Below are 14,404 nucleotides of genomic sequence, written 5' to 3'. Positions count from 1 at the left end.
TATTCATTGACCACTGTGTCTTGAGTACTTAACCTATTCCACTGGTTTACCCTATTGTTTCTCACAGTACCAAGTGGTTTTGATAATTGCTGCTACATAATACAATTTGAGATCTGGTAGAGCTATGCCACCTTCCCTAGCATTTCTTTTCATTAGATCCCTTGACAATTCTGGACCTTGTGTTTTTCCAAATGAATTTTGATATTATTTCTTCTAGTTGTACACAATAATTATGAGAAAGTTTGATTAGTATGGCACTGAATAAGTAAATTAATTTAGGTAGAATTCTCTTTTTTATTATATTGGCTCAGCGAACCCACTAGCTACTGATTTTTTTTTCACTTATTTGGGTCTGACTGTATTTGTGTGAAAAGTGCTTTGTAATTGTGTTCATATAGTCTCTGGGTTTGTTTTGGTAGGTAAACTATTAAAATTTGTTTTATTTCTACTGTAGCTTTAAATATGATTCCTATTTCTGTCTCTTGTGGTTGGGCTTTATTACTAATATATATAAATGCAGAAGATTTGTTTGAGTTTATTTTGTAACCTGCAACTTTGCAAAAGTTATTTCTTATTTCAAGTAGTTTTTTACTTGATTTCTAGGATTCTCTAAGTATATCATCATATCATCTGCAAAGACTGACAACTTAGTTTCTTCTTTACCTATTCTCATTCCTTCAATTTTTTTTTCTTCTCTTATTGCTGCAGCTAACATTTCTACTACCATATTGAATAATGGTGGCAATAATGGACATCCTTATTTCACCCCTGACCTTATTGGAAATGTATCTAGCTTATAGACGTTGCATATAATGCTTGCTGAAGGTTTTAGGTAGATACTGCTTTTTTGTTTTATGGAAAGTTTCATTTCTTCCTATGTTTTCCAGTGTTTTCAATAGGAATGGCTGTTGTATTTTTCAAAAAGCTTTCTCTGCTTCTACTGAGATAATCATGTGGTTTCTGTTGTTGATATGATCAATAAGGTTGATAATTTTCCTAATATGGAACCATACCTGCATTTCTGGTATAAATCCTACCTGATCATAATGTTCTATTCTCCAGATTAGTTACTGTATTCCTTTTGCTAAAATCCTGTTTAACATTTTTGAATCTATATCCATTAGAGAAATTAGTCTGTAATTTGCTTTCTCTTCTGTCTCTTCCTGGTTTAGGTATCAAAACCATATTTGTATCATAAAAAGAATTTGGGAGTATTCCTTTTATCCCAGTTTTACCGAATAATCTATATTGTATTGGAATAAATTGTTCTTTCAATGTTTGATAGCATTCACTTGGGAATCCTTCTGGACTTGGAGATTTTTTTCCTAGGGAGTTCATTGATGGCTTGTTCAATTTCTTTTTCTGAGATGGGGTTATTTAAATATTCATCTTCCTTTTCTGTTAGTCTGGGTAATTTGTATCTTTTAAAATAATCATGTATCTCATTTAGATTTTCAAATTTATGGGCATACAGTTGGGCAAAGTAATTTCCTTTTATTATTTTAATATTCTCCTCATTGGTAATGAGTTCACTCTTTTTATTTTTGATATTGGTAATTTGGTTTCCTTCCTTCTTTTTGTTTTAATCAAATTGACCAAAGGTTTACCAATTTTATTTTTTTTCATAAAACCAACCCCTAGTTTTATTTATTAGTTCAAATTTTTCTTAATTTCAATTTTATTAATCTCTCCTTTGGTTCTCAGTATTTCTAATTTGGCATTTACTTGGACATTTTCAATTTGTTCTTTTTTTGATGTTTTTCAACTCCACACCCAATTTATTTATCTCCTCTTTCTTTATTTTATTCATGTAGATACTCAAAAATATAACATTTCTCCTAAGAACTGCTTTTGCAGTATCCCATAAAATTTGGTAGGTTGTCTCATTATTGTCATCCTCTTGAATGAGGTTGTTGATTGTTTTTATAATTAGCTGCTCAACCAACTCATTCTTTAGGCTTAGATTGTTTAGTTTTCAATTAGTTTTTGCTCTTTGTTTCCATGGCATTTAGCTACATACAAGTTTCATTGCATTATGATCTGATAAGGATGCCTTGACTATCTGCCTTTCTGCACTGGATTGTGAGGTTTTTATGTCCTAGTACATGGTCAATTTTTGTATATGTGCCATATAAATCTGATGAAAAGTGTATTCCTTTCTATCCCCATGCAATTTTCTCCAAAGACCTAATATATCTAATTTATCTAGAGTTCTATTCACCTCCTTAACTTCTTTCTTGTTTATTTTGAGGTTAGATTTATCAAGTTCTGAAAGGGGGAGTTTGAGGTCCCCCACTAGTACAATTTTGCTGTCTATTTCTTCCTGTAACTCACTTAACTTCTACTGTATGAATTTTGGTGCTGTACCACTTGAAACATATATGTTTAGTAATGAAATTGCTTCACTGTCTATAGTGCCTTTTAGCAGAATATAATTTCCTTCCTTCTCTTTTTTGATTAGATCTATTTCTGCCTTTGCTTTGTCTGAGATTAGGAATTCTACCCCTGCTTTTTTACATCAGCTGAAGCACAAAATATTCTGCTCCAACCTTTTACCTTTACTCTATGTTTATCTCCCCTTTTCAAATATGTTTCTTATAAACAACATATTGTTGGATTATGGTTTTTAATCCATTCTGCTCTCCATCTCTTTTCCATGGGAGAGTTCATTCCATTAGCATTCACAGTTATGATTACCATTTGTGTCTTTCCCTCCATCCCCTTTCTCCTTGTTTCTGCTTTTAGTTCTCCCTTCTCCCTTCTTCTCCCCAACAGAGTTTTAATTTTTGATGACTGCCTCCCACAGTCTTCCCTCCCTTCTTTCAGCTCCCCTCCCTTTTAATCTTCTTTTCCCTTACTACTTCTTCCCTCTCTTTTAGCCTTCCCTCCCTTTTCTTTCCCCTTCCCCTTCTATTGCCTATAAGACTAGTTTTATTTCTATACTTAACTGGGTTTTTTTTTTTTAACCCTCCTTGGATAGAATAAGATGAGAGTACCTCTCAAACTATATTCATCTCCCTCCCCTCTTTCCCTTTACTGTAATATATTTTTCTGCCTCTTCCTGTGATGGAATTTATTTTTCTTTCTGCCTCATCCTTTTCTCATCTCTAATTACACTCCCTTCACACGTTTAAGTCAACTTTTAATCATTATATCATGTAATTTATACCCACTGCCTCTATCTAGAATTTACCTTTTACATCTCATAATAATTCTCAAGATTAACAAGTATTATCTTAGCTTACAGGAATGTAAACAGTTTGCTCATATTGTGTAAAAAGGTTATAGTTTTTCCTTTATACATTTTTTTACCTTTTACCTGTTTACCTTTGTATGCCTCTCTTGAGAACTGCTTTTGAAGACCAGATTTTCTGTTGAGTTCTAGCCTTTTTGTCAGAAATGTGTGGAAATACATTATTTCACTGAATGTTCATCTCATTTTCTGAAATATTATGCTCAACTTTGCTGTGTAATTAATCCTTAGTTGTAGTCCCAGCTCCTTTCCCTTACCAAAATATTATATCCCAATTCCTTTGAATTTTTAAAGCAGAAAAAATTTGTGATCCTGACTATAGTTCATTGATATTTGAATTTCATCTTTCTGGTTGCCTGCAATATTTTCTCCTTCATTTGATAGTTCTGGAATTTGGCCACGATATTCCTTGGTGCTTTTAGTTTGGGGTCCCTTTCAGGAGATTAATGGTGGATTTTGGCAATAGCTATTTTGCCTTCTGGGTCTAGGATGTTTGGGCAATTTTCCTTGATAAAGAATGGATGATATTGTCCAGGGTTTTTTTTTCATCATAGCTTTCTGGTAGACCAACAATCCTTAGATTTTTCTCTCCTGGATTTGTGTTCTAGGTCAGTTGTTTTTCCAATTAAATATATTACATTTTCTTCTATCTTTTCATTCCTCAGATTCTGTTTGACTGATTCTTGATGTCTCATAGATTCATTAGCTTCTACTTGCCTGATTCTATTTTTTATCAAATTGATTTCTTCAGTTAACTTTTGAATTTCCTTTTCAATCTGTCCAATTGTTCCTTTTAAGAAGTTATGTTCAGCAGTTAGGTTTTGTACTTCCATTTCCATTTGTCCAATTTTCCTTTTTAAAGAAGTATTCTCTTCACTAAATTCTTTTTTCATATTTTTAAAATCATTGGTCAATTTTTCTTCTATTTCTCTAATTTGAGTTTTAAAATTCTTCCAGAGCTCTTCCAAGAAGGCTCTTTGTTCTTTCAATCAGTTCATATTCTTTCCTGAAATTTCAGATGGCAATACTGTCTCAATGCTCACCTCTTTGGTATTTGTGTTTTGGTCTTTTTCCCCATAGAAAGATTCTATGGACTTTTATTTTCTGATTTGCTTTTTATTCATGATTATAATCCCTTTCTTGGCTTTTAAAGTAGACCTCTGTATCTGTGGCACAGGGAGCTCTGTCCTGTAGTTCTTGTGCCTAAAACTTGAGGCTTTGTGTATTGTGACCTCTGGTTCTTTCAGCTAGAAATTAAATGCTGCAGCTTACCTGGTGCTGAACTGGCTGGTGTTTGAAAGAAGAGGCTGGTTAGGTCTTTTGGGGTTTTCCCTGCAATTAACCTGGAAGTTGCTTGTTAAATGTGGGAGAGGGATTGTCTGGATTCTGGAGTCTCCTATGCTGAGCTAAAGCATAGGCAAGCTTACCTTTATGGGCTAGTTTCTTCCAGATTCCGCTGGGGTGCTGAGGCACACCTGCAGTCCTGGTGTTGGCAGTTGCTGGCTTCACCCCCCTCCCCCAGAGTTCAGGATCTTACACCCCGGTTTGTTGAGTTAGGACTGTCTGAAACAGCTCTGATCCTGCACCGGTTGCGTTTGGCCACAGGAAGAGGAATGCTCCTTAACGATCTTTCTAGCCTCCTGTGCTGAGAGTCTGTTTACCCCTTCTGCTGTTCCCACTGTTCCAGGATGTTTTTCCAGGAAATAATCTCTGGGCTGGTCAAGGTCAACAAGGGGAGGGAGACAGCAGCTACCAATCACTCTGCCATCTTGGCTCCTGGAACCGGAAATCTAGAAATGATTTTAAACATTCATTTAAAATGATTTGAGATGCAAATTCTCTCCATGCTTCCCTCTCTCTCACCCCTCTCCACTTTGTTGAGGAGACAAGAAACTTGAATTAGATTATATACATGTAGTCCTATAAAATGTATTTCCATGTTAGTCATGCTGTGAAAGAAAACCTACAAATATAAAGAACAAAGATAAACAAAGCAAAAAAAATACGCTTCAGTCCTTATTCAAGCATTATCATTGGAAATGGATAACATTTTTTCATCAAAAACCCTTTAGAATTATCTTGGATCATTTTATTGCTAAGAATAGCTAAATCATTAATGTAACTGTTCATCAAATATATCTGTTACTATATACATTGTTCTCCTGTTTCTGCTCAATTTACTTTGCTTCAGTTCATCAGTTCCCATGCTGTTTTGAGAGCATCCAGGCTTGCTGCTTGAGTGAGAAGAGCTAAGTCTACCAAATTATATCATTATACAGTGTTGTTGTTATTTTCTACAATATTCTTCTGGTTCTTCTCACTTCACACGGCATTAGTTTATGTAAGTCTTTCCACGTTTGTCTAAAGTCTGCTTGCTCATCAATTTTTATAGCACAATACTGTTCTATCACAATTATGTACAAAAATTTGTTCATTCAGTCTCCAGTTGATGTGCATTACCTCAATTTTCAATTCTATGCCACAACAAAAAGAACTGTTATAGATATTTTTGCATGTGTAGATTCTTCCTCCCCCTCCCCCACTATTTTGGGATATAGATGCAGAAGAGGTATTGGTTGGTCAAAGGGTTTACATAATTTTATCACCCTTTGGTCACTATTCCAAATTGTTCTTCTGAATGGTTGAATCAGCATACAACTTCAAAAGTTAATTTCATATCTCAAATTTCCCATATCCCCTTCAACATTTGTTCTTTTCCTTTTTTGTCATATTAGACAATCTGATAGGTGTGGGGTGGTAACTCAGAAGTGTTTCAATTGGCCTTTCTCTAATTAATATGATTTAGAACATTTTTATACGACACTAGACAGCTTTTATTAATTCTTCTGAACACTGCCTATCCATATCTGTTGATCATTTATCAATTGAGGAATGACCCTTATTTCTATAATTTTGACTTAGTTCTCTGTATATTTTAGAAACGTAATCTTTAGCAGAGGAACTAGTTATACATTTTTTTTAATCATGATTAGTAACTATGTATTTTCATCCAAGCCATTTCACCTTGTTATACCTACCTTCTCTCCTTTCACTCTGTCCATTCTAAAGCTGTTTGCTTCTGACTTTTATCTCCCCCAATCTGCCTTTCCTTCTATTAGCACAACCCCTTTTCTTATCCCTATCCCATCCTACTTTTCTGTGGAATAAGAAAGATTTCTATATCCAGTTGACTATGTATGTTATTCCCTCTTTAAGCTAATTCTGATGTGAGCAAGGTTTACATGCTCCCCCATTTTCCCCACTGTTGTAAAAGCCCCTTCACACCTCTTTTATGTAAGAAAATTTGTTGATTTTACTCACCCTTTCCTCTTCTCTGAGTGCATTCCTCTTCACCTCTTACTTATTTTTAGATAATCATCCTATCATATTAAATTAACACCTAGGCCCTCTCTGTATACTTCTTATAACTTTCCTAATAATTGAAAAAAATGTAGGAGTTACAAGTATAAATTTTGCATGTATCAATATAAATAGATTGATATTATTGAATCACCTATGGTTTATCTTTCCTGTTTACTTTTTTATGCTTCCCATGAGTCTTGTATTTGAAAGTCAAAGATTCTATTTTGCTTTGTTTTTTTCATCAGGAAGACTTGAAAGTTCTCTATTTCATTGAATGTTTCATTTCTTTTTCCCCTGAAAGAGTGTATTCATTTTTGGTGGGTAGGTGATTCTTGGTTGTAATCTTAGCTCCTTTGCCCTCCAGAATATATATTCCACCCTCCAGAATATATATATTACAAACCCTCCATTCCTTTAATGTAAAAACTGCTAAATCTAGTGTTTTTTTTTGGCTGCTTGCAATATTTGCTCCTTGTTAGGGAAGGTCTAGAATTTGCTGGAAATATTCCTGGAAGTTTATATTTTGACATATATTTCAGAAGGTGATTCAGAAGGAGATTTTTTTCTATTTCTGTATTTGAAAATTCTATACTGAAAACTGACCATTTAAAAAAAAAACTCAATGCCACCCTGGAAATCTATTTCCTTTAACCCTTTAACTTTTTTTGAAATTCATGTCATTTCAACATTATGTATATGTGTGTGTGGGTGTGTATGTATATATATATATATATATATATATATATATATATATATACACACACACACATATATATGTATATATATATAGACACACACATAAATACATATGTACAAATATATGTATATTTCAGTGAAACATTTTAAATTGAATAATTTACTGTAAATTTGTAGACTTTTTTCCCGCATTGACATTTTGATGATGCAATATTACATCATGTCACCATATGTTCTTGTACTGTAAACAAGTCATTACATGCACATATTCTTGCTGATGCATGCTGGACTTCCTAACAATGCATGACATCATCAAGTGCAAACACTTACTTGTTAAGATCTGTCTGCTGACTTGAGCACTGATTGGCTATAGCTTGCATTTTGTGTGTTAATTTGGAAAAGAATGTAATCACTATGACTAACTCTATTACAAAACAGATGAAACATGTAAGCAGAGTTTTTCAAAATTGTCTTCTCTTTTCTTATGCTTACACTGTCCGCTTATTTTAACTTGGTGCCCCCCTCCCGAATTGCACCCAAGATTACTACCATCCCCCTGGATTGGTATTGCCCACTTTGGGACTCTCTGAAAGGCTCACTGTGTTCATATTACTTCATCATTACCCAAATTTAAAACAAATATAAGCAGCTTCAGGAGCTCACAGTATCTATGTTGGGTGTTTTAAGCAGTTGGAGAAAAAAAAAGAAAAGATGCCCCCAATATCTACACTTATTGAATATCCTTCTCTTGCTATGACTATGTAAGTATTCTATAGTCTGTCATTCAGTGACTAATGAATGTGTCAATCTGCATCAATATGTTATAAGTAAGAATCTATCTGAACTAGACTAGAACAACTTATGTTATCTTTTGGGATTGGAACTAAATGAGCCTTTTGAAATGAAAGATGAGCAACACAAAAGTTTCTATGCTTCTAGTGGGTTTGGTTGAAAACTTCAGAAACTTTGGTTGCTTACTTTAAGTAAATATTTGTGCTATATACTTCAAAATAAATTTTTCTCCCACAAATAAAGGCAGATTTAAAGAACTGGGGAAATATTAACAGCTTAGGATTAATAGTTTTGAAGGAGCAACTAACCTAACCAACATGGGAGAGGATATCATTCCTACCACATGGCAGGAGTTGGAAAGGAGTAGAAGGTGAAACAGATCTTGAATTAGTTAAGGAGAAAAGGAAAATAATTTGGATTTTATTGCCCAAGAGCTGACATAAAAGAGTCTAGATAAAATATACTTCAAATGAGAATAGCAATGAAAGAATTATTAGGATTGTCAGGGGAGTAAAATGAATATTTTGATGTTCCCTACCACCAGCTTATGTAATTGCAGACACAGTCGATGATAAAGTTTGTGGAGGTGAAGAAAGGTAGTTTTTTCTTATGTTGTTTTTGTTTTATTTTGTTTTCCTTTTTCCTATCTCTACAAAGTAGTGTTTTGTCAGTGTGAATTGTATGGTAAGAAATCCACATCTTACTTTTGGCAATTATATTCACATATCCACATATCCACATACCCCAGCCAAGAGAATGAATATTCTTTTTTTTTTTTTGAATAACACACAAATTAGATCAATTTATTAAATTTAGTTTTTTCAGAATTCCAAATGAATAGATTGGTATCCAAATGGAACATTTATATAAATATGAAAGGGTGACATTTCAGGCATTGCTCACAGACATAATGGTATTATTTTTAGCAGCTAAGTGCAACCTCTTAATTTATTTTTTTTATTTTTATTTAACTTTTAACATTTATTTTCACAACATTTTGGGTTACAAATTTTCTCCCTTTTTATCCCCTCCCCCCCCAGACCCAAGCATTCTAATTGCCCCTGTGACCAATCTGCTCTCTCTTCTATCATCCCTCTCTGCCCTTGCCTCCGTCTTCTCTTTTGTCCTGTAGGGCCAGATAGCTTTCTTGACCCCTTAACCTGTATTTCTTATTTCCTAGTGGTAAGAACATTACAGTTGATCCTAACACTTTGAGTTCCAACTTCTTTAGCTCCCTCCCTCTCCACCCCTTCCCTTTGGAAAGCAAGCAATTCGATATAGGCCAAATCTGTGTAGTTTTGCAAAAGATTTCCATAATAGTTGTGTTGCATAGGACTAACTATATTTCCCCCCATCCTATCCTGTCCCCCATTGCTTCTATTCTCTTATGATCCTTTCCCTCCCCATGAGTGTCAACCTCAGATTGCATTCTCCTCCCCATGCCCTCCCCTTTATCATCCCCCCCACCCTGCTTGTGCCCTTGTCCCCCACTCTCCTGTATTGTGAGATAGGTTTTCCTATCAAAATGAGTGTGCATTTTATTCTTTCCCTTTGTGGAGTGTGATGAGAGTAGACCTCATGTTTTTCTCTCACCTCCCCTCTTTATCCCTCCACTAATGAGTCTTTTGCTTGCCTCTTTTATGAGAGATAATTTGCCCCATTCAATTTCTCCCTTTCTCCTCCCAATATTTCTCTCTCACTGCTTGATTTCATTTTTTTTTTAAAGATATGATCCCATCCTCTTCAATTCACTCTGTGCACTCTGTCTCTCTATATGTGTGCATGTGTGCATGTGTGAGTGTGTACTCCCACCCAGTACATAGATACTGAAATGTTTCAAGAGTTACAAATATTGTCTTTCCATGTAGGAATGTAAACCGTTCAACTTTAGTAAGTCCCTTATGACTTCTCTTTGCTATTCACCTTTTCATGGTTCTCTTCATTCTTGTGTTAGAAAGTCAAATTTTCTTTTCAGCTCTGGTCTTTTCATCAAGAAAATTTGGCTCTTTGGGAGATGGGAGTCTGCAGCTGAGGAAAATGGGCTAGGCTTTAGGTGTGGATAATCACCCCCCTCTCCGGCAATTAAAGAATGTTCATTGCTTTGTGGGGTGGCTAGGTGGTGCCATAGTGCATAGAACACCAGGCTTAGGATCAGCAAGACTCATTCTGAGTTCAAATCTGGGCAAGCCACTTAACCCTGTCTGCCTTAGTTTCCACATCTGTCAAGTGAGCTGGAGAAGAAAATGGCAAACCGCCCCAGCACGTCTGCCAAGAAAACTGCAAATGGGATCATCAAGAGTCAGGGCTGCTTTGGAAGAGGTGGAAGGAGACGTGGCGGAATTGGAACTTAAGCTTGATAAGCTTGAGAAACTTTGTATTGTGATGATTGATACTGGAAAAGCCTTTTGTGTTGCAAATAAGCAGTTTGTGAATGGAATTCGAGACTTGGCCCAATATTCCAGTAAAGATGCAGTAGTGGAGACAAGCTTGACCAAATTTTCTGAAAGTCTTCAGGAAATGATCAATTTTCACACAATCCTGTTTGACCAGACACAGAGATCAATTAAGGCACAACTTCAGACGTTTGTTAAAGAAGATCTCAGAAAGTTCAAAGATGCCAAGAAACAGTTTGAAAAGGTCAGTGAAGAAAAGGAAAATGCCCTCGTGAAAAATGCCCAGGTCCAAAGAAATAAGCAGCATGAAGTAGAAGAAGCCACCAACATTCTGACAGCTACCAGGAAATGCTTCCAGCACATCGCCCTGGACTACGTCCTACAGATTAACGTGCTTCAATCAAAACGAAGATCGGAAATCTTGAAATCAATGCTGTCTTTCATGTATGCCCACCTGGCCTTCTTTCATCAGGGATACGATCTTTTTAGTGAGCTTGGGCCCTACATGAAGGATCTCGGTGCACAGCTGGATCGCCTGGTGGTGGACGCAGCCAAGGAGAAGAGAGACATGGAGCAGAAACATTCTACCATCCAGCAGAAGGATTTCTCCAGTGACGATACCAAGCTAGAGTATAACGTGGATGCAGCCAATGGCATTGTCATGGAAGGCTATCTGTTCAAACGTGCAAGTAATGCCTTCAAGACTTGGAACAGACGCTGGTTCTCAATACAGAATAATCAGCTGGTGTACCAGAAAAAATTCAAGGACAATCCCACGGTGGTTGTTGAAGACCTGCGGCTTTGCACCGTGAAACATTGTGAAGATGTAGAGAGACGGTTCTGCTTTGAGGTGGTCTCACCCACAAAAAGCTGCATGCTTCAGGCTGACTCTGAAAAGTTGCGCCAAGCGTGGATTAAGGCTGTGCAGACCAGTATCGCCACTGCTTATAGAGAGAAGGGGGACGAGACTGAGAAGCTGGATAAAAAATCATCTCCATCTACAGGAAGCCTGGAATCTGGGAATGAGTCAAAAGAGAAATTATTAAAAGGAGAAAGTGCTTTACAGCGGGTTCAGTGCATTCCTGGGAATGCCAGCTGCTGTGACTGTGGCCTGCCTGACCCCCGGTGGGCCAGCATCAACTTGGGAATTACCCTGTGCATTGAGTGCTCAGGTATACACCGGAGTCTTGGGGTTCACTTTTCAAAAGTACGCTCTTTAACTTTAGATACCTGGGAGCCTGAACTTCTAAAGCTTATGTGTGAGTTGGGAAATGATGTTATAAATCGAGTTTATGAAGCCAAAATTGAGAAAATGGGAATAAAGAAACCACAGCCCGGACAAAGGCAGGAGAAGGAAGCATACATCAAAGCCAAGTATGTGGAGAGGAAGTTTGTGGATAAGGATTCTGCCTCTTCACCTCCAGAGGAAGGAAAGAGAGTCCTGTGCCAAGGTCAGGAGGAGAAAGGACTCAGCACCTCCAAGCCAGCGATAGAGGACCACGTTGGAACATCAGCCAGAAGTTTAGGTGTTGATCCATTTTTCAAAAGCAACGACAGTGGAATCCAGCAGTGTGCAGATGATGTCAGAGAAGGCCTGTCCTCAGTGGTTTCAGCTAATAGCTTATATGAGCCTGAGGGAGAAAGACGAGATTCTTCAGTATTTCTCGAATTTAAGCATCTCCATCCAGGACTCCAGCTGTACCGGGCTTCCTATGAAAAAAGGCTCCCTGACATGGCTGAGGCATTGGCCCATGGAGCAGATGTCAACTGGGCAAACCCTGAGGAGAAGAAAGCCACACCACTTATCCAGGCTGTCTTAGGGGGCTCCCTGGTCACCTGTGAGTTCCTCCTGCAGAATGGTGCGAATGTGAACCAGAGGGATGCCAAGGGGCGAGGCCCGCTGCACCATGCTACCGTCTTGGGACACACGGGGCAAGTGTGTTTATTCCTGAAGCGAGGGGCCAATCAGCATGCCACTGATGAAGAAGGGAATGACCCGCTGAGCATCGCTGTGGAAGCCGCAAATGCAGATATCGTGACCCTGTTGCGTTTGGCCAGAATGAATGAAGAGATGCGGGAATCTGAAGGACTGTACAGACAGCCAGGTGATGAAACTTACCAAGACATTTTCCGTGATTTTTCCCAAATGGCCTCCAATAATCCAGAAAAACTAAACCGTTTCCAGCAAGATTCACAGAAATTCTGATTTTTTTAAAGAAGGGAAACACATTAAATCTGGTGCCCTCTTTTTCACTCAGCTGAAAATGCACATTTTCCTCCCACTTTATGCTGCATATTCAGGTTTTGTAGATAGTGAATGAGTGATGGGAAAAGGTACCTTCCTTGCCAGTTCCATGTGGAAACAGTTTAGTGAATTAGTGTCTCTGCACGCTGGGAGGGGAGACTGCTTTAGGCCTCTTTAGGAAATGGGTTCAAGGGACCTGCTTTAGGGGCTTGCTGTGCTGAAACAAGGTCAGAGCCAGGTGAAGCCACTTAGCATGGGTTATTTTGGGGATTTTTCCAAGCCCTGTTTTTTAAAGGGACCACAGCCATCTGTTTCCATGAGTTACGCTTAGTACATTCCATTAACCATGTCCACACAGCCAGAGCTCAGGGCCAGGGCTAGTTCTGTGGCCCAGCAGAATGAAAGCCTTCTCATCCCATGTGCAGTATATGATTTTCAAGTTGAGGAAAAAAGATCCCAGTGGTCCAATCCCAGGCTCAGGTCCAGGGTTCCCAGCCATTGATGGAACAGCCTTGCCCTCCCACCCACAGAGCCTCAGCCTTGGGAGTCTGTCTCGTGAGTTCAGCTTCTTGGTCCTGTGCCAGATTGATTGATTGATTGATGCAACAGAGTTATTTTCCAAAATGTACTTGAACGTGTTCAAAATTAAACTCTAATCAGGATGTTGCTCTCAAAGTAGCTGACTAGAAAATGGAAGACTTAGCTTTAGAGGTTTCCTCTTAGCCCCTGCTCCAAATGGAGCTGCAGATTGGTGTTTTTGTCTCTGTCAGGAGAAGCAAGGGCTTACTCCCCTTGCCTCCTTGACTCTGACCTGGAAAGGGAACAACTTTGCCCATCCTTTCCTGGGCTCTGACCCACCCTGCTGGGCGCCTGCCCTGGCTCTGGCCCAGCTTTAGTGAGTAGATGCATGTTCTCTGTTCACAAACTGTATTGATCTCAGTTCTTTTCATTCCAGAGCATCAGAGATGTAGCTCTTGACCTTTTTAGCACAAGGCTCCCTTTGTCATGTCTGATGTCCCAACATTGTCACGTACACTCTCGACGCTTCCTGTGTATGTAGCCACCCCTCATGTGTGATTGAGCATTACTTATGAATCATGTCGCTAAGGAATAAAATTGGAATGTCGACAAAAAAAAAAAAAAAAAAAGAAAATTTGAAAATCCTCTATTTCATTGAAAGACCATTTTTTCTCCTGAAGTATTATACTCAGGTTTGCTGGGTAGGTGATTCTTGGTTTTAGTCCTAGATCCTTTGACTTCTGGAATATCCTATTCCATGCCCTTTGATCCCTTAATGTAGAGGCTGCTAGATCTTGTGTTATCTTGATTGTATTTCCACAATACTTGAATTGTTTCTTTCTAGCTGCTTGCAATATTTTCTCCTTCACCTGGGAATTCTGGAATTTGGCCACAATGTTCCTAGGAGTTTCTCTTTTTGGATCTCTTTCAGGCAGTGATCTGTGGATTCCTTGAATATTTATTTTGCCTTCTGGTTCTAAAATCTCAGGACAGTTTTCCTTGATAATTTCATGGAAGATGATGTCTAGCTTGTTCTTTTGATCATGGTTTTCAGGTAGACCCAAAATTTTTACATTGTCTCTCCTGAATCTATTTTCCAAGTCAGTTGTTTTTCCAATGAGATATTTCACATTATCTTCCATT

At 37.7% G+C, this 14,404-nt stretch overlaps 1 pseudogene; it reads left to right on the top strand.

Moving 5' to 3' along the window:
* The first annotated feature begins 10,372 nt into the window (after positions 1 to 10,372).
* On the top strand, positions 10,373 to 13,193 carry LOC140505382 (arf-GAP with coiled-coil, ANK repeat and PH domain-containing protein 2 pseudogene; annotated as a pseudogene).
* Positions 13,194 to 14,404: the final 1,211 nt, after the last annotated feature.

The sequence above is a fragment of the Notamacropus eugenii genome, chromosome 5, assembly GCF_028372415.1.
Source record: "Notamacropus eugenii isolate mMacEug1 chromosome 5, mMacEug1.pri_v2, whole genome shotgun sequence".
NCBI lineage: Eukaryota > Metazoa > Chordata > Mammalia > Diprotodontia > Macropodidae > Notamacropus > Notamacropus eugenii.
Note: the sequence above shows the minus strand (reverse complement) of the source record. Positions and strands in the feature narration are given on the sequence as shown.